The following is a 19,130-nucleotide window of genomic DNA, read 5'->3' as shown; positions in this document are numbered from 1 at the left end:
AAGAGCACCATCCGTTCTACTCCAGCATCACCAGAGGAAAAGGTCAAGGGAGTAGAAATGACAGAGGAGGAAGGAAGAGGCAAGAGAGAAACTTCCTGGCTTGCCTGTGAAGAAAGGACACATACCTACCAGACTACCAGCAGAGAAGCAGATCACAAGCTCATAGCCTTCCTTTTCCTGCTCTAACAATACCAGTTCTAACAAGGAAAACAATCTTTTCTGCAATGAGCTGAATAATATCTACACTTGTCCTACCTAAGCTTTTACATTTTATCAGTCCATTCATTTCTGATTTCAGAATAAAGAGACTACCTTTTCACTACAAATGTTAGCAAAAACCCTGGTCATTTAAGAACAGTAACTACACAAAACAATATACTTTTGGTATTAACAAGTCCCTACATTCATCTGTGTTTTAATTCAATCAATCAAATTCAAAATAAAAAGGAGAAATACTGAGGAAAAGACTGTAAAACTCATTTTTTATATGCCTTCATATGCAGTGGTAGCAGTAAACATTTTTTATTGAAGGTTTCAAAGGCTATGAAAAGAGGTAAAAGTATCCTAATAAAGTTTTGCTCAGAAATTTCCCTTTTACTGGGAAAGTTCAAAACGCACCATTGCAGTTTGTCATTTACCCTGTTACATTTTTCCAAAGGTCATTTCAACAGCCATGATCAGAGACTACAGCTCCATGGGAGCAGTGGAAATTAGCTTCAATGTTTGTCTCATTGATGAAGTTCTGAGTCTGCTGGTGGAATTGCAATAAGCACATTTCATGTGTGCTGCTTGCCATCTTGAGAGCAAACTCTTCAGGTAAATCATCTGATCTACTTCTTTACTATCCTCTTCCCCCGTAACTGCCTGGATAAATAAAAACATGAAAGAGTTTGAATTTCAAGTAGGGACTGTAATTAAGGACTTGTCCTTCTTCTGGAAAGCACTGGGCATTACAAGTTTAAAACGCCTGAAGCCTTCACCTTTCCACATATAGGGCCTCACATGGGTTTTATAGTAAAGATGCCTCACTCGCTATTTATCAGCAGTCTGAGGCTGAGACAGGTTCAGATTTATGGCAAAAAGCTCATTGTCAGCCTGCCAGCTGATAGGCACCTTTCCCTTCAGGGCAACACTTACTCTGCAGCAGAAGAACCCAACACAGGTAGATTGCTACTGTGCAGACCCCAAAGTACCAAGGGGAAGGCTCTCCATCCAGCCAGATATGGGACTGACCCCACAAACCACACCTACAGGCAGTATGCAGGAGCCAAATGTCCTTCTGGATTGCCTCAGAGGCCCTCTCCAAGTAAGAGGTTTTTACTTCATTTCAGCTATGCCACAGTGCAGAGGTGACACAGACAAACCTAGCGTGCACCAGCAGAAACAAAGTTAGTAGTCGTGCTCTAGTCTGGCCACTTCTTTATGAATAATACAGCCACCACAACAGAAAAGCCCAGGCCATTCTTGGGTCCAACATGGGAGTAAGACAGACAGAAGTACCTCCATAGCATCACCATTGGTCTGAAATAGCCACTACCACTTCCATGAAGGACTTAAATTGATATGAGCATCCCCCTTATTCACATTCTCCTTTCTACCTCTTCCTGCAGTTTCACTTTAATCATGTCCGGGCCACCAGTTTGGGGGCCAGGCTTCCATCTCTTCCGTGACACACTGACCATATGAAGCATCTCTTGCATTATGCTCTTCAGCAGGAGACTGAAGAGGAAGAATGGAGATGGAGATAAAAAAATACAGCCAGTTGTGACCTAGACTTACAGACGTTTTAGGACAAGAGTCCCAAATGCAGTGAAGTGTCTGCCACATTGTGTACCTGTACCTTGGGGATGAACAACATCACTCAGACAAGGTAGGCACAGGACATTAAAGAAGTCATCTTATGGTAAGAAATCGTTGGGATTTTCTGGGTAAACTCAACCTTGGATGTCAGCCTCGCTCCTCAAGGGACAGTTTTTCAGGGTTCATTGTATCGGATTTGTTCACTTATTTATTTTGCTTAGGATCTCCTGTTGGACTTCTCTCCATAGAAATTTTACTAGCCAAGGAGGACCACAGACATTTCTTCTGCTTAAGACACTTTGAATGTTCTGTACTGTCGGTGCCCCATCAACTACACAAGGCCTGTCACAACACTGCAAGGCAGAACTCATGAGCCAAGTTTACCCTTATTCGAACACAGGCAAACTCTATTTGAATCACAGACACTAGTGGCATGAGACAGTTGGCCCAAGAAAGTAGTCTGAATTCTAGCATGGCTATCAAAGACCTTAGTATCTATTCTGTATCATATTTTAAAAGAAATGTCCTGTCTTGAAAATGAGAGCGGGTCATCTAATTCAACTGCTACCCACATCACCACAATGCTACTGCTCTCTTATTTCTGGTGCCTAAAAAGACCTTCAAAGCTAGGTGACGAAAGCAGATGTATCTCCACATGTAAATGATTGCACATGGGACATCCCAAGGAGTTAAATGCAATTTTCCCCTGCTCTTCCCAGGACACCAGAGAAGAATGCTGAAACTCTGGCACTTGTTGATGCATGACCAAATTTCGATGGCTTCATGGGTTACCCTGTCAACTGAGCCAACCTAGTCCATAATGTGAATGCTTTTGGTGCATTTCAGTCTCAACTGCTAGCTTAGTTCTCAGTGAAAAAGACTGAACTTTGACAAGCTTAAGGTTTAGCCTTAAACTTTCAGCATTTTACATTGTACTGAGGTGGGCTAAAAGCACAAAAGTAGTTGTGGCAGAATAACTTTTCAGGTCATCATGATTTAATGGTGACTACTTGAGCCCCAATAAGTGACGTGGCCTTTTCCTTAAACGTAAAAGTTTTAAAATATTTCAAAAGTTTCTCTTTATTAAAAACTGTGGGAAAAGGCTTTAACTACAACAGAGAGTGAAATGATAAATGGATCGATCTTTACTAGCAAACAGTAGTAATTAGGTCATACCTCATTTCTTTATTAGAGAAAGGCTTTGGTGGTTAATCATCATTATATAATCATTTAGTCTTCTCCAATCTCTGTCTTTATAGATATTGCAGACTTGGGCCCTGCACCTTCAAATGGTTCTGCGCAGGAGGAACCCCACGATCAGCTGTTTGAATCAACTACAGGATTCTGGCTTTATACCATATTTTCATTGTACAGTCTGTGTTCGTATGATAACACAGATAAAACTTCCTGAAGGATGCTAAGGGAAAGTTAAAAAATGAAACATCTCTAAATGAAGACACTGCTACAAAATGAGAGGGTCTGAAATCTCTAGTAAGACACAAGACAAAGCATGGCCTATGGCATAATACCATCTTGGAGAACATCCAATCGCCCGCTATTGTCTGCAGACAGATGTACAATCCACCAGATGTACCATGCATTTGCTTTAGCACGGATCGGTGTTCAACCGTTCATTTTTTGAAATAAGCCTCTGAAATCCAAAAAGAATAGGAAACATAATGAATGAGTTCTAAGAGAAATAAACAATGTCAAATCCTCTGAGCCTATGGTTTTGCTCCATGACAGACATTTTCTTAAGCCCACTTTCTCTTAAAGGAACTAGGAATGTTCCTATTGGCTGGTAAAAAGTCAATCAGCAGCCACTTATGAGGCCAGCAATGATAAAATCAGTAAGACTTACTCTAATGGGAATCTTGCTTTCCCAAGACTTCAAAAATCATTTTGTTTCACAATGATAACTACAGGGAGGAAAATAAAGAGATGCTGACTCTGTCAGTTTTCTTAGTGAGACAAGACGAGTTCACACTTCACCACCCGACAACTAATAGCTCTCTGTCAAACACAGGTTCACCTTCTCTTCAGGGGTGCTTGGCCCTGCTACTTTTCATAAGGAAAAAGAAAAGCAAGTAAAAAGTGTTAAAGGTTTCTGAAAACCCAAAGACATTTTAATTGGAATAAAAGCAGCTTCATGGTGGGGAAGTGGAGGAAGAGTAACAACTTCTCCTTAGGCATTTTAGTGCATGTAAAACAAGTTTCCTTCCTAATCACAGACAGTAAGACCTCAGGCCAACTCAAGGGTCTAGTGCCAGCACAACACTATATTTTAGAGGTGGAAATGCTTTACCAGGGTGTTTTCCTAACCTCTAAGGGTCTCCACTGCGGAATCAGAAAAATAGCCAAAGGAAACTCAGTGGGACTGGTTTCATAAAAACACGAATGTAACCTCCAAAACCCCTTTCTTTCACACATTTACCTTTTTTGATAAAACTGATGCAAAACATTAGGTTCAGCCTCTAAGCCTCCTCCTGCTCACACAGCTAAAGCTGCAAATCCACCTAGGCAGCCCTTCCTCAAGTCCTGTAAGCCCCCAGTGTCCCCAGCATCAGCAGAGTGGGGCAAGCCATACCTCAGGACTGTACGCAGTATAACCCACCTACCTGGACCAGCTTCTGAGTGAACGTCATTATTCCTAGGTCATTGCAGCTTCTTTTTCATTTCTTCAGATGCCTGGCTATAGTCATCACATTTATCCTCAGGTAAGACAGGGAGCAACATGCCGCTGTCAAAAGGAGGGGTCCCCCCTCCTCCTTTCTGCAGGCACATCCCCTCAGCACACACAATCCTGCCTCCTCAATTTCAGCAGCCCTTATGCTCTATGACCTCTTCCCCTTTCCTCTTTTTTTCTTTTTTTTTTCTTTCATTCTTTTGCTAAGCTAGCTTTGGCCATTCAATGTGCTGAACCAAGTGAAAACTGAGAGTGGGGATGGAGCAGAGAATGCATGAGCAGAACTGCCCCCTTTGGCAGCTGCAAGCAGCTGGAGCAGCACAGTTATCTTGTCAAATAGCATCCTTGCATGACACTCTTTCAGCTTCATTAGTCCTCAGGTCCCATTTCTCAAGGTGTCAGGTGACTATTTGGTAGTTAAAAAATAAAATAAAAAGAAGGTCCCACAAGCTCTATAGAAAGGAAACACTAGAAAAGATTGGCAATACTAAATAGGAAGTTGTCAGCAGTCACTGAAAAGGATAACATAATATAATGGAATGAAACTCCAAAAATCCTCCTTCCGCAGGATGATTTTTCACAAAGTTCCTGGTTTTCTGTTCCCTTCACTGCTGGCTGCATAAAACACAAACCTTTTGAACTCATTCTGCTAGCTGAGCAATCAAGTGAAAGGGAGGAGGCAAACAGAGCCTTCACAACAGAGCACTGACAGCACTTACCACGCACAACCATATCATTATCCATGGAAGGAGGGCTCCATGCCTACACTGGTTGGACACAGAGGATGTGTCTTGTAATAACATGTCTGACCGAAAATGTCCATATCAGCAGAATCTATTTCTCCTGCACAGAACAAAAATAAAAACTAAACCAAAAAACCCACAGGACTCAATGAAGAGAATCAGGTACTTCTATGGCCCAATACATCCCATCTTAAAGTATATGTTGGAAACTGGTCTTGTCTTAAAATGGCCCATTTTTCTCCATTAGGATAAAGTGAGATTAGGCTGGCTAGCTCAGGCGTAGTGGTTTACATCACAAACATTTGAAGTAAAATAAACCTTACCCCATGTGTCAGGTAAGGTGCAATGATCGTCCAGGTCTGTGACATTACCCCGCAGCAAACATGGTGTGACTCGGTCGAGGTTGGACCCCCATGAGCATACCCAAACACCTTCCCTCTCCATTTCTTAGCTCTAGATTTCCCAGTCTTTCTCGTTCGCATCCCTCAAATGCCTCCTTCTTCACAGCTCCTTTTACCACATATACTCTTCTTTCCCATTTCTTTTCTAAGGATGCCTCCTCCTTTATTATTGGCTTTCACTGTTTTAAAGTGAAGGAAGATTTTTTTGTGGGCCAGAATGCAAGGAAGTGTGTGAGACACATCTGCTGCAGAGCATTCTGAACTAAAAATCAGTAATCTGTGATGGCAGGGGACTGGACTCAGTGACTCAGGCAGTGCCTACTGTATAAAATTTTGCATTTCGTGCACAGAGTAGATTTTTTGAATGCTAATTTCTACCTACCTTTAATGGAGGGCCAATATACACTGTTAAAGCACTGCAACATTACCAGAATCATAAAAAATGTATTTATATCTAATGTCCTCCGATTGCCTCGTAAACTGTAAAAGTAAAAAAATGGCATTTAACTGAACACAATGAATGAGTTTTGAACACCCACGACTGAGATGTAAATACAGTTTTCTTCTGACAGCTTATTCATCTGTTGCTGTCCTTGTCTCAGCGCTACTACCCCGCTAATAATATTCCGTATCATAAACTAAGTGGCCATTACAACCTACTCAATATAGGCATTAGCTTGTACTCTTTAAATGCAGTATATAGAAAACCAGTGAAAGAAATAGGGAGGAAATTACATTTGGTTTTGTATTTAATAGAGTGATTTTCTTTATAATGGTTCTCTGGAGCCCATTCATTTTATCATGGCTTTAATTTACATCAGGAGATAGTCAGAAACCATGCTGTTCCCACAGGAGATCTACGCTAGAGTCTTCCGCCTTCGCAACGCAGTGACATCCGATCCATTTTAAAGGGCATCACAGGAGTGCAAACACACTTCTCTACTTTGAGAGAGCCTGTTCTAATGACCAAACTTCAGAAACATTTGACTTACAGCTCCGTGCCTAAGAGCATGTGAATATATTAAATGCTGTTTATAAAAAACAAAGCTGTGCTAAAATACCTATTTGCCCCCTGCTGCTTAGCAATATTAAAGATTAGAGCCAATTGTGTTGTATAGTGAAGAGCCTATAATGGGTTCTAGAGAAGAACATGTCAGCAAACTAGATAAGGTTCCTATTAAATTTTTGTTGCTGTGGACTGCTGACTTGGGTCATTATACACTTAAATTGAGTTATTGTCATTGTTATATAATGAAACAGAGAGCTTTTTGCCTCCAGTAATGTAGCATACCTTTTAAAGAATGGGCTCTCCTGACTGATTTATAAAATAGTTCTGTTTGCATTACAGTACCAGGCTGTTGGGTGTTTCAAAGTGATTTAGATGAACTGTCCTAAGAGTTCATGCGTATTTCAAAAGACAAATAGCAGAGTCTTGTGTGAACCTGCTTCCAATAATCTTTGAAATTTATTGAGTGACAGTGAAAGACACAGCAAAATTACAGCCCTCTCCTCTCCTATAATCTAAGAATGTTTCATTCCAAAGAAAGTGTGTTTAAGAACTTGTGGGGGTTTTTTAATTCCTGTTAATTATTTGTTCAGATAAAAAAAACAGGACTTGTCCTGATTTCCTCGTTCCGAGAATATTAGTCTTCCATAATCTCAGCTTTTTATTCTTTAAAAAACAGTTATGTTAAAACTTCTAAATTTGAACAAAGAATGTGAACAATGGAGAGAACAGATGACAGTAAAAATGAACTACTTCTCTCTGAGCTACTTTTTTCAAACAAGGTATACTGCTGGGGGAAACTATAACCATTCAGTTTCACCATTGTCTTCACTGGAGCCAGGATTTTACTCTGCACATTTTCCACAGCTTTTTCCCCTTAAATGCATCTAATGGCAGTTCAAGACAAGATGAAAGCGTCTAGGCATATGCTATTTTACTTAAATTCTTTTAATTCCCCATGCCTAGTCTCTGAATAGCTGCTGCATTTTAAGAGAAATTCCATGGTGAGCAGTAAAGAAACTGAAATCAGCAGATGTAGGAATATCTGACTGGAAGAATCTCATTCCCAGCAGTCTCAGACAACTACATGTTCCAGCGATACAGGCCTATGCTAAATATTTTCTCAGCCTTCAATTTGCTTGGCTAAAGAAGACAAGGTCTTTTTGTTTGCTCTCCACTCCCCCAGCCATCTTCCTAGCCTTTCCCTGCAGCTTTTCTGGCTCCAGTTATCTTTCTCAAACACAGGTCACCAGGGTTGTACAACAATAGTGAAGAGGTTCCTCATCCTGTCGTATCCACTCTTCCCTCCCTCTGTTAACTGTTCCTTAGCAGACACATCCGAGGACTGAATTTTCTTTCTGTAGCGTTGCATCATTTCTGCTACTTGTATCATTCTTTGATCAAGCAAAAAACTCTTTTCTTCTGTCTGTTCTAATGGTGAGATCCCAAATCATAGAAGAAAATCTTTACATGAAACCCTTGTACTTCGAATTTTTAATTCCATCCCATTTCTGTGATCACAGTTCTCAAGGTCATCCAGTCTTGCCAGTGTCATATTATGATCCTCTTCTGCATTAATGATGCCTCCCCAATTTATACCATCAGCAAAATTAATTTCTGTTCTAACCATTGAGCCTTTACACAGACATTAATGAAAAGATTGTAGGAGATATATTCCAATAGTTTCGCCAGAGGAAGTCTAACAGTAACCTCCCTCTACCCTATATCACAAATATGGCTATCATCTCCTTTTTAGCCAGTTCCTCTCCTGACAGGTTGGGGATTCTTTTACCATCCTCATTATCAAGTTTAACTGATAGGAACTTCATATACTATTTTACTGCAATTCTGATTAATTAGGCATACTGCATTTCCTTTTCCTAGAAAATAATTCATTTTCATTCATAAAGAAGAAGAAGAGAGGATAGAGGATACGTTTGCAGATTTCCATTTTGGTAAAATTTTGTGACATTTTGTCCAGTTTCTCACTTGTTTTGATGTCCTTAATTATTCTTTCTCTCAAAACATTCTGAATTTTAGATAGTATTCAGCTAACAGATGCAGGTTTCTCCGGTTAATTTTCCCCATAAACAGATACTATGTCCACTATAGAACGACTTCAAAATGAAGAAAACTGTTAAAAAATTTGATACTGGATCTGTGATTCTGTGGGTTGGTCTTTTCACAGTTCTGCAATAACAATTATCCGTTGTCTTAAAGTTATCCATTTCTTTCACTTTGGACATGGAAAAGTCCATTCCATATCCAGCTCCTTTTACTTATCCAGCTCTGTAGTCATGCTAGGTTATCTTTACAAAAAAACCAAAACAGAATATTAAACTGACTTTGGGGGCACAGCATGAAATTTTTGTTATCTTAATGTCCTCATCGTGCCTGGTGAGCCTTGATTCTATTTTTCTTGCTCATCTCCATACATGGTTAATAACCTCTGACTATTTTTTTCTAACATACTTTGCAAGGTTTACTTCAGCTTGACATTTGGAAACTTGTGTTTTATCCCTATGTTTTCTGAGCTCCAAGATCTCTTTCTTTGCAGGCTATTTCTTTTTAGTCATCTGAATCACACAATGTAGGAGGAGACAGAGAACTGCATTTGTTTAGCGTTAGGAAGAGAAGGCTAAGGGAGAGAATCTTATTGCTGGGAGGGTTGCCCAGAGAGGTTGTGGGATATCTGTCCCTGGAGATATTCAAAACTTAACTGCACAAGGTCCTGAGCAACCTGCTCTAGCTGATATCATGCTTTGAGAGTGGATTGGACTAGCTGACCTCTAGAAGTCATGGCATTATGAATCCATGGTTCCTTACAGGCCATTTGACATTCCTACGGTACCCCTTATGTTAACACAGCTGCGATTCCAACATATTTTCCCCCTTTTCTTGGGACTGAAATTCTAAACTCATTTTCCATGCTCAGCTTATTTCTGAGTTTCCTCCACAGACAAGTCTATGGATATCTCACTCTGGTGCTCTCCCTGATCAAATGCCCTTAATTTAAAGAGCTTTTCTCCCATTCAGACTGAGAACTCTGCAAACTTTCCTTTGTCTGTCCTTTAATTCAGACTGAAAGACAGCAGGGCACTTCAATTCAAAGTAATTTTCTGTTAAACTCCTTTCTCAATCATCTTCCCTTCATGCAAAATCAACCTTAAAATAGCATCAGCATTTGCTGGTTCAGTGACAATCTGGGAAAAAATTAGGAAGACCACTCTTAGAAATAAGTTGGTGATGGACTTTTTCACAGCTTTTGTTCTCTAATTTATCATGGAGAAGTTAAGGTTTAGTTAAATAAATACATTTCCAGTGCTATTTATCTTTCTAAAATCAATACTGAAACCACAGCTATCACCAAATCCAGCCCTGACAGTCCATTGCCAATATTATGGCTTTTATCATCTTTCTCCAAAATAATTTTGACTCCAAGATTGTTTTATCCACTGTCTTTGTTGTTTGGTTTGGGGATTTTTTCAGCGTTTAGAGTTTATCATATGGCTAGATACTGACTGAAGGTAATATCTTTGATTCTGACTTTTCTGATCGTTTAGACCTTTGTATCTTTCAGTGTTCCAGCCATGGCCACCACTCTTCTCTCTGTGATATGCAATCTATCTCATTCTGTACATTAGCAGTTCTAATGCCTCCATTTTTTGGCCCACATTGCTTGTATTGCTATTTCACATATTCCCTTGTGGCCAGCCTCAACCTAATGCCTACCTACTAATAGTTCCTTTTCCTTTTCTTTATTTTCCTACTTTCTGATATCTATTTATCCATGTAAGAAGCTTGTAATAAATTATTGTAGTAACAATAATCTTGTATAAGAATTATACAAGTTTCTCAGAGTCATCTTCTTCTGTCATTTTACAGTTTCAAAAACCTTTCTATCGTTTTTGCAAATCAGAAGCTAAGTACCCCAGTTGCTCAGGTGAAATCCATCTACAAAGAAAAGTATTTTTCTGTGAATGTCCTATTGGGACTGAACTTAAAAAAACCTTCTTAAAACACCTGTCTTTGATCCATGATTTGACCTTTGTTACCTTTGAGCTCCTTTCAGAGAAATGAAACATTTCACTGAAGGTCACCTGAGTCTCCTCTTTTTTATTGTTTTGAAGCATTCCAGCCTGAATCTGGATGTATAATTTGTTCTACTGTGGTAAACAGGTAGTTGATTCTGCCCTACTTCTGTGTGGAGGCTGTTCAGCATGGTATGGAGGGCTTAAGCCAGATTTTCTGAGGAGCTTGAAATCTTAGCATTGAACATGTTTAAAAACTGCCCAGAAGAACCATATGTGAGGGTATTGAATATAGTTTCAAAAATTTGTCCCCTACTTTAATGCCTAGACAGGAGCTTGTTTGTTTCGAAAATCTGCCTTTTTTTTTTTTTATGGTGGCTGTTGCAAAACTTGAAAATCCTGACATAATCACTAGCATTCATCTATAGCGACAAAAATAAACCTCTCCAATATGCTCACTTCTCTGTGGCTTTATATTTTTCCAGCAAGCATTCTCTTCAGTGAGTCTCATATTATTTAGCATTGCAGATTCAGAGGCATTCCCATTCTGTTCGTGTGACTAACAGATCTAGTAAGTGGATACCTCTATAATTTTAATAAAAACTTCTGGAGTTCCATGAATGTTTTTGAAGTGCAAATGGCAAAATCTTTTGCAAGAGTCAGCAAATTATAGCCAGCTTTACATTTATAAAAATACATATAAGAACTAAAAGGTTATGCACTAAGACTTAGTAATTAGCTCCAATCCATCAGTATGCATTGCCAATGACATCTCCATCAAGGGACCCACTTAAATCAAACGACCTTTCTTCCGGAAAACACTTCTGCAGAACCACCAGCCTTAGCAGCCAACATATTCAGGTTTCACCAGACCAGAGGCAGAGTGAATATGACACGGGAGTTCTTCACCGAGAATGAGTTTTCACAAGAGTGCTGAGCTAGTCTAACAGCTTCCTACCTCTAAAAATATGGTTCAGCTTTCCCCTTTTTCTCCCTCCCAGCTGTGTGTACTTACCACTTCCTTTGTGCTAGCTCCAACAGTTTGATGAGTCAATTCAGCTCACTCAGCAAGCAAAAAAGGGAGATAATTTTCTGCCTGTTGAATAAGCCGAAATGTCTCATCAAGGGGTCAGACTGGCTTCAGAGGCAGCAAAAGAAAACAGACGGGATCACACAGCCAGAGTGCAATGGGAAAAGGAGGCACAGGATCTCCTGTGCTGACAAATTAGCACAACCATCTTCTGAAACACACATTTCTTGTCATCCACATCCCGACATTAAAAATGGGACTGACCATATGGGCATCTTCAGATATGTTCCAGGTACTCCGCACTCCAGACACCACCTTGCTAAGCTCAGGCAAACACCTCAACAGTTTGGTTATCTGAATGCAAACAAAACTCTAATCAGTAACTGAGATACTCGTAATTCTCACATATCTCTTTCAGACAGGATAGTCAGATATAAGTATTCACTTCATAATTTTCTTTTAGCTGAAAGCTACATTCTCTGATGGTCTGTGAAGAATTTGATCAATCCCATCACACAAGATACTCTTTCTTAGCTGCAAAGATCATTAAAAATCCTTGAATCCTTGGGTGTCCCCCACACAAAGAAAGTCAGGGAATCTTACTTTAGTGAGTTATTTTAAAGAAACAGTATTACCAAAACATACCCTTCGATCCTTACTGCTGCATCTGTTACACAAAACAGGAAAGCTGGTCCCTATATGTGAGGCCCCACCTCGACTACTGTGTTCAGTTTTGGGCCCCTCACTACAAGAGAGACATTGAGGTGCTGGAGCGTGTCCAGAGAAGGGCAACAAAGCTGGTAAAGAGTCTGGAGCACAAGTCTGATGAGGAGCGGCTGAGGGAACTGGGGTTGTTTAGCCTGGAGAAAAGGAGGCTGAGGGGAGACCTTATGGCTCTCTACAACTACCTGAAAGGAGGTTGTAGCGAGGTGGGTGTTGGTCTCTTCTCCCAAGTAACAAGTGATAGGACAAGAGAAAATGGCCTCAAGTTGTTCCAGGGGAGGTTTAGATTGAATGTTAGGAAAATGTCTTGACTGAAAGGGTTGTCAAGCATTGGAACAGGCTGCCCAGGGAAGTGGTTGAGTCACCATCCCTGGAGGTATTTAGAAGACGTGTAGATGTGGTGCTTAGGGACATGGTTTAGTGGTGGACTTGGCAGTGCTAGGTTAACGGTTGGACTTGATGACCTTAAGGGTCTTTTTCAACCTAAATTATTCTATGCTTCTATTTTATCTGTTGGTCCATGGCTCACTGACTGTTGTATTTCATGCTTTGTTTATTAAGAAGCTGGAGGGGAAGGCTGTCCATTTGATTTGTGTGAGGAGGTGCTCACTGGGTCAAACAAAACTCTCTGGAGGGAGTGGAGGTCTGCCCCCGAGCACACGGAGCTGGGAAAACCTTCTAGATCCCAGGGTGGGGAAAACAGAGACCCTGTGGAGCAGGGGCAGGCACATGACCAGGGGTCAGATCGAAGACCAGACTTTTTATATAGTGTTTGCTATAACCTGGGAAGCCACTAAAACTGAGAGCAGAGGTGGAGGAAAGGACCTGTCCTTCAAGGAGCAAGGGTTAAGAGAAATAGTTGTTTTCAAAGCTTTTAATTTTTGTTCTTATGCAGCAGACTTGAATTATCTCAGTTTCAAAACTATTGTATTCGAAGCTGTGTTCCAGTAAACTGAAGCTTTTAGATACTCAATGCCCTTTTGCACTCACTGGAGGAGAAAGGTGCAGGCAGCTCTGAGGCTTCAGTGCTCTGGCCCACTGTGCATCCTGTCGCACTTAGATCAGCAGGCTGTGCCCATTGCTAACCACCCGTGCTATCCCCATGCTAAATCCTGACATCCCATCCTCCCATCTGCAGAGCAGCTTCTGCCGTGTCTCACCGTGACTGCAAGCAGTCGGCTTCCTCTGGCAAAGGACCTGCCCATCAGGAACAACTTTGCCCCCATTCCCTGGAAGCAGTTCCAGCCTTGCCCTGCATTCTGCAGAAAAACACCCAGCCTCTCTGCACCAGATAATCTGATATTTAATTCCAATCTGGGAGCTAGGCATAGCATTTATCTCTGCATTAAACGCAACGGCTTTATTTTTTTTAAATAAAAAAATCCTAAAATATTGATTCACTTCAAAAAAGACTGCAACAGGCACATTCTAAAACTAATTAAAAATATTATTAGAAGAGTAAAAACTTTTTCACAAATAAGCTTTATGTACACTTGAGAGCAAAATATGACATACTGAAGGGGAAAGTAATATTAATCTTTGAGAAAGACAAATTTCCTAGTCAGCAAAAATTTGCTGAAGTTGTATACTTTTTACAAAGAAATTAATTCATTGAGCTACTCTGGAATCCTTTATAGCTAATAATTAAAAATCTAAAATCTTATTTTCCTTCTGTAATAAATATAGTGAACAATCAAGATAGATGAGACAAAACTAGAAAGGTTTGTTGGATGATTTAAGTTGAAGAAGTTGCTGCATCAATATATTGTACTCTAAAAAGGGCATGCATCATTAAAAAAGAAGGCTCTATAATTAATATGTTTTCATACAACCTACCTTATTTCCCCCGAGATCACTAACCAAACCCTTTTAAAAATCGATTAGTTCAAGCACTTAGCCTAGTACCACTTTAGATAGGAGCAATACAGATATTAGCTGAATTTAAAATTACAGCAACTTTATTTTTAATTACTTCCCAAAATGCCAGATTTACATATTATTAAATACATTTCAGTGGCAGAACTGACCACTAAGCATTTTTGGACACGGCCAGAAAAATTAATTATATTCTTTATAAAAGATTCACTTAGCATTCAAAACATCTGCATTGTTGTCAGGGATAATAAATGTGATTAAGCTTGTATAAATTTCACTATATTAACCAGTACAATAACTCAATAGCTTTGCTGAACTGAGCTGATGCTATACATTGCAACACTGAAATGTCAGCCAAAATGAGCACACTAAGTATAATGTAGGGGAGTTCTAGAAAAATGTATGAAGTCTGGAGGGAAGAACTGTGTCCTCTCAAGGATAAATTCACCTTCTTAAACTGTCAGTACAAGGGAAATTTCTGGAACTGAGGAATTCTAACAGAAAAGGTTTTATCACAGCTCATGCAGTGTTAAGGCTTAGCAATACAATTGTCCCACTAGTGTTAATATGTTAATATGTAGTTGTCAGGGTGTGGCTGTGTTTATTAAGAAAAAAGAACTTGTAGCAGAATATGGTTTACGTTTTGAGGCATTATGGTTGTCTGAACCTGAGGGAATGGTGTATTATCCCTGTGCCATTCTACAGGAGGCTGATGAAACAGGAATGGTGTTTGGCCCAAACGATGAAGACATACTGCAAATACTCCACACCTCCATCCTGAACAAAGAACAAAACATAAGTGGGAATATTTCCAGGTAAACGATATTCTTCTCTTAACGAGGTGAAGCTCCAGGCTCCAGAGCACTCTCTAGTTCAGGCAATAAAGCACCCTAAACATCTCTCAGAAACCTGATACCTGGTGGGTGCCACCAGCAAGACAGGAGGAGCTGGACCTGGAGCAGACATCCCAGTCTTGGTGCTCCATTACATTCAGTGAGGATTTGCTCAGTGTGGGAAAAAAATATAGTGAAGACATAGGCCTGACATGTCTTTAAAGTTCGGCTGTGCAAACTAGGCATCGCAGTTCCCCTAGATGCAAGGGAAGGACTATGGGTACCTGCAGAGGACAATTTCTCTTACTTACCTTAGACTCCTCTTTTAGGACAAAATGAGCCACTCTCTGTGGTACCTGTTTCTCTGTCTATTGACTACAGACGAAGCTTAGATGACAAGAAAAGATGACTTGCCTGTATTTAGATAACATTAAAGGACTTCCCTTCCTGGTATTAGTTTTGCATTATTCCAAAAGACTATGCAAAAGAACAGTAAAAGTCCCGTGGAACAACACCCACACTCTCCAGCTTAAAAATACAGTCCTTAATAATTAGAGAAGGCTACCTGAGAACCTCACCACTCAAGTGCAATGTAGACAATGTGCAAACGAGGTAAGAATGGGGATATGTGGTCTTTGTGGTTGGCCCAGTCAACAAGGATGGATAATATACAAACAAACAGCACCATTCCATGGAGTCAAAACTGAGGAAAGAAAATCAAGTAACAGACATGCTTATTAGAATGAGAAAATGTCTTGTCAAACTTGGCATCTCCCATTAGTCACTACTAGATAATGTTGTCTCTTCTAAAGTTACCAACATCACAAAGGGAGAAAAGCACCCAGGGACCTTGAGTCAGCTGATACAAAGAGGATAAATTATTGAAGGAAGGTTGCAAGTAGAAGAGCATATGCAATGATGCCATGCAATTCAGAGGATGAGGCAGAGGCTGAAGTATGAGGAAACATTTATAGGGATCTAAAAGAATATTTGAAAGTTTCTTATCCTTTGAAAAAAAATCCATCTCAATTAGTACAATACCTCTTTGAAGTGTCACAGCAAAGAACATTTTGTGGTAAGGCAGCTCCCTGCTGCTGTGTGGGGCAAGTGTTGGATGATTTCTTCACTTACATCATGGCCGTGAGGAGGGAAAGCAAAAATATTTCCATCCACAGGCAGCAGCTCCTATATCAAGTTGTAACACAGCCATTTCTGAAGCAAAACTTTCAAATTGCCTTGCAAGACATGGTGATGCTCTATGGTAATTCACTAATTGAAATTCCAGGGATAACTGGAATAAATTATTCCAGGGATTAGTTAAACTATACCAAACTGGTAAGAAAAGCAGAGGTTAACTCTTGCATTAGTCTACCCAAGCAGAGGTTCCTCCATTCTGTTTTGTCTGGAAGACTGACATATATTGTACCCATCACTGTCGTAGCTGAACACCTTTTGTACATACAGGACTTGAATACAATCTTGACAGAAGCAAAACACTGCATAATAAGTCCTGTTTCCTGCAGCACATGGGCTCAAACCATTATCACCAAATCTTAGCTTTGTCCTGTAGCCAGGGCAAGGAAGGTCCTGGCTTAATCTCTAGATAAATCCAGAGACTGTGGTCCCATTTCAGAACTTGCATTCACCATGTACTTCCCCACCTCTGGGGAAAAGGAAAGCCAGGGAGATAAACTTCTCACCTGAGTAGCAAAGAGAGGAAGAAGCAAAAAGAGACTGGAAGCTCAAGATACCCATCCCTTCCCCCCATGTGGGAAGGCTCCCTCCCCTCTGTTCTTTTTTCCCATCTCTTTCCCTTCCAGGCCTGGGAAGAACACAAGACACTGCAATTTTTCCCCTTCTCAAGAACAGAATAACATGAGGTACTACAGGAGGATCTGCGGAGCAACAATGCTTGCAGGGGCTTAAAAGGAAGAGGGTAGACAGGAATGAGAGTAGGGACCAGCACTGCTTTATCCTAAACACATGGTGAAGAAGTAGCATTAATGGTAGAATTACAGCAGCATACACACATGCACATACACACGCATGCACACACACAAACTGTGGCAAGGGGCAGAGAGAGTTCAAAAATTAAAAATGAGCCCAAAACATAATATACTATTTTTAAAAGCAGATATTCACATTTGGGGGCAGTCTCAAATTATGGAGCCTGACTCATGATTTTTGAAACTTCAGTATTAGCAACACAGCTCTTTATGCTGTAATTATAGCACTCTTAATTAGATTGGCAGATTGCTCCAAGATTCCTGAGACACCTTCTGTAACAAATATAGACACCCTCAGGGCAGTCATATACATTTATGGAAAGAGCAATTTAAATAACAGCTATAAACAGATCAAGTGGGTCTGATGACATCACCACAATGAAAAATTATTTTTGACAGCACCAGATGAAAAATTATTTTAAAAGGGAGTCATCCTCTTTTTTTTTTTTTTTACTACATCAAAATGCACTGATGTGATTTAAAATCGCAATTGAGAAAAACAAATACTCTTCTTTCACCCATCAGCTATGGCATACTTTCTGAGTAGAAGGTTATAAGGAAGTTGTGTTACACCAGAAATAGTTCTGCACACCCTTGCTGCACCAGTAGGAAGCTATTTAATGCAACCCTGACACTGTAGTTTTTGCTTCACTTGCTGCATGCATGAAGTTATCAGTTCTCACAGTGAGATTTTAAGCACATTCCTGTTTGCTCTTCTTGTTTTCCATTTCTTTCCTAGTGTTTTGTTTGCTAGCCAAATCTGGTTTGGTTTTAATAGATATGAGACAAAGATTGTATTGCCAAATTCCCTCCTACCAAATTACCAAATTACAGAAGGCAATCCCTATTTCAGTAGACCTTGGTTGTTTTGCTTGACCTCCAGCAGGTGTCCAATTAAGTCTGAACAATTTATATGATATTCCCTTTCCATTGATAGTCCTAGAATTAAACTGATGAGATCTCTAGAGAAGGATCATCAGTGTTATACCTTTCATCTTTAATTATACCAGTTGAAGATGAATGAATGTACCAGAAGGATCCCAGCTGGGAAGTAGCACACTTATTAGATAGTTGATAATTTAATATACACTCTGAATTCTGATTATTTCCTTTAAATATCTGAAGAGCTTTCAACATACCTTATGACAAAATCTTTGTACTTATTCAGTTGGACACTGACTGTATCCTATTCTTTTTTTAAAAAAAAACACTGCACAGATGCAGGCAAAGAATTGTGACTGGCATTAGAGAACAAAGACTTTTCGACAGGGTGAGTGAAAAGGTCCTGGTTAATGCATTCAGTCTGTTGTTTCTAACAAATGCATATACCTCATCTAAGAGAGCATGCAGAGGAGCAGAGCAGAAGACCCCTAGAGGACTCCCGAGAGTCCCACCATAGAAGACTCTCACTCCCTCTACTCCAGCACTGTAGCTCCAGCTCCTCTTCATGTATTTTACTTCTAAGAATGTTTTATTGGAAACAAAGCTCTAGATGAGTTCAAATTCAAGAGTGAGTCACACCAAAATGGACTTGCTAGGTAGAGCCTATAACATAGACAACATCAGGTCTCAGTAACTAGGGGGGTACATCTGAGCTACCTGTCTGGACTCCTTATAGTCTGTCAAGAGAAATAGGCATGGACTTAACTCCTTTCACCGTCAGAAAGAGGTGTAAAAGAGGTCAGATAATACTGCAGAAGTACTATCCTCAGGGGTCAGCATGAATTATGATGAATTATTTTAGTATTGCGCATCTAAAAATTATTTAGGTCTTGCCTAAAGCCAACTGAAGTTCAGTAATGGTACTAGATTTTCTTCAGATATCTCAAACTAAATAGGAAGACACTGACCTGTTTCACTCAAGTAAACTCACTGACATATGAACGGTGCCTTTGTTCAGTCCTCCAGGGCTTCCCCTGGAAGGGAAGAGTTATATATCATATGCTAGGGCCTGTGCTCCTTCCTTCTAGACTCCAGTGCAGCCAAACTGAACTGC

Source organism: Ciconia boyciana, chromosome 3, assembly GCF_034638445.1.
Source record: "Ciconia boyciana chromosome 3, ASM3463844v1, whole genome shotgun sequence".
NCBI classification, from domain to species: Eukaryota; Metazoa; Chordata; class Aves; order Ciconiiformes; family Ciconiidae; genus Ciconia; species Ciconia boyciana.
The sequence above is the reverse complement of the archived record's forward strand: the minus strand, read 5'-3'. Positions refer to the sequence as shown.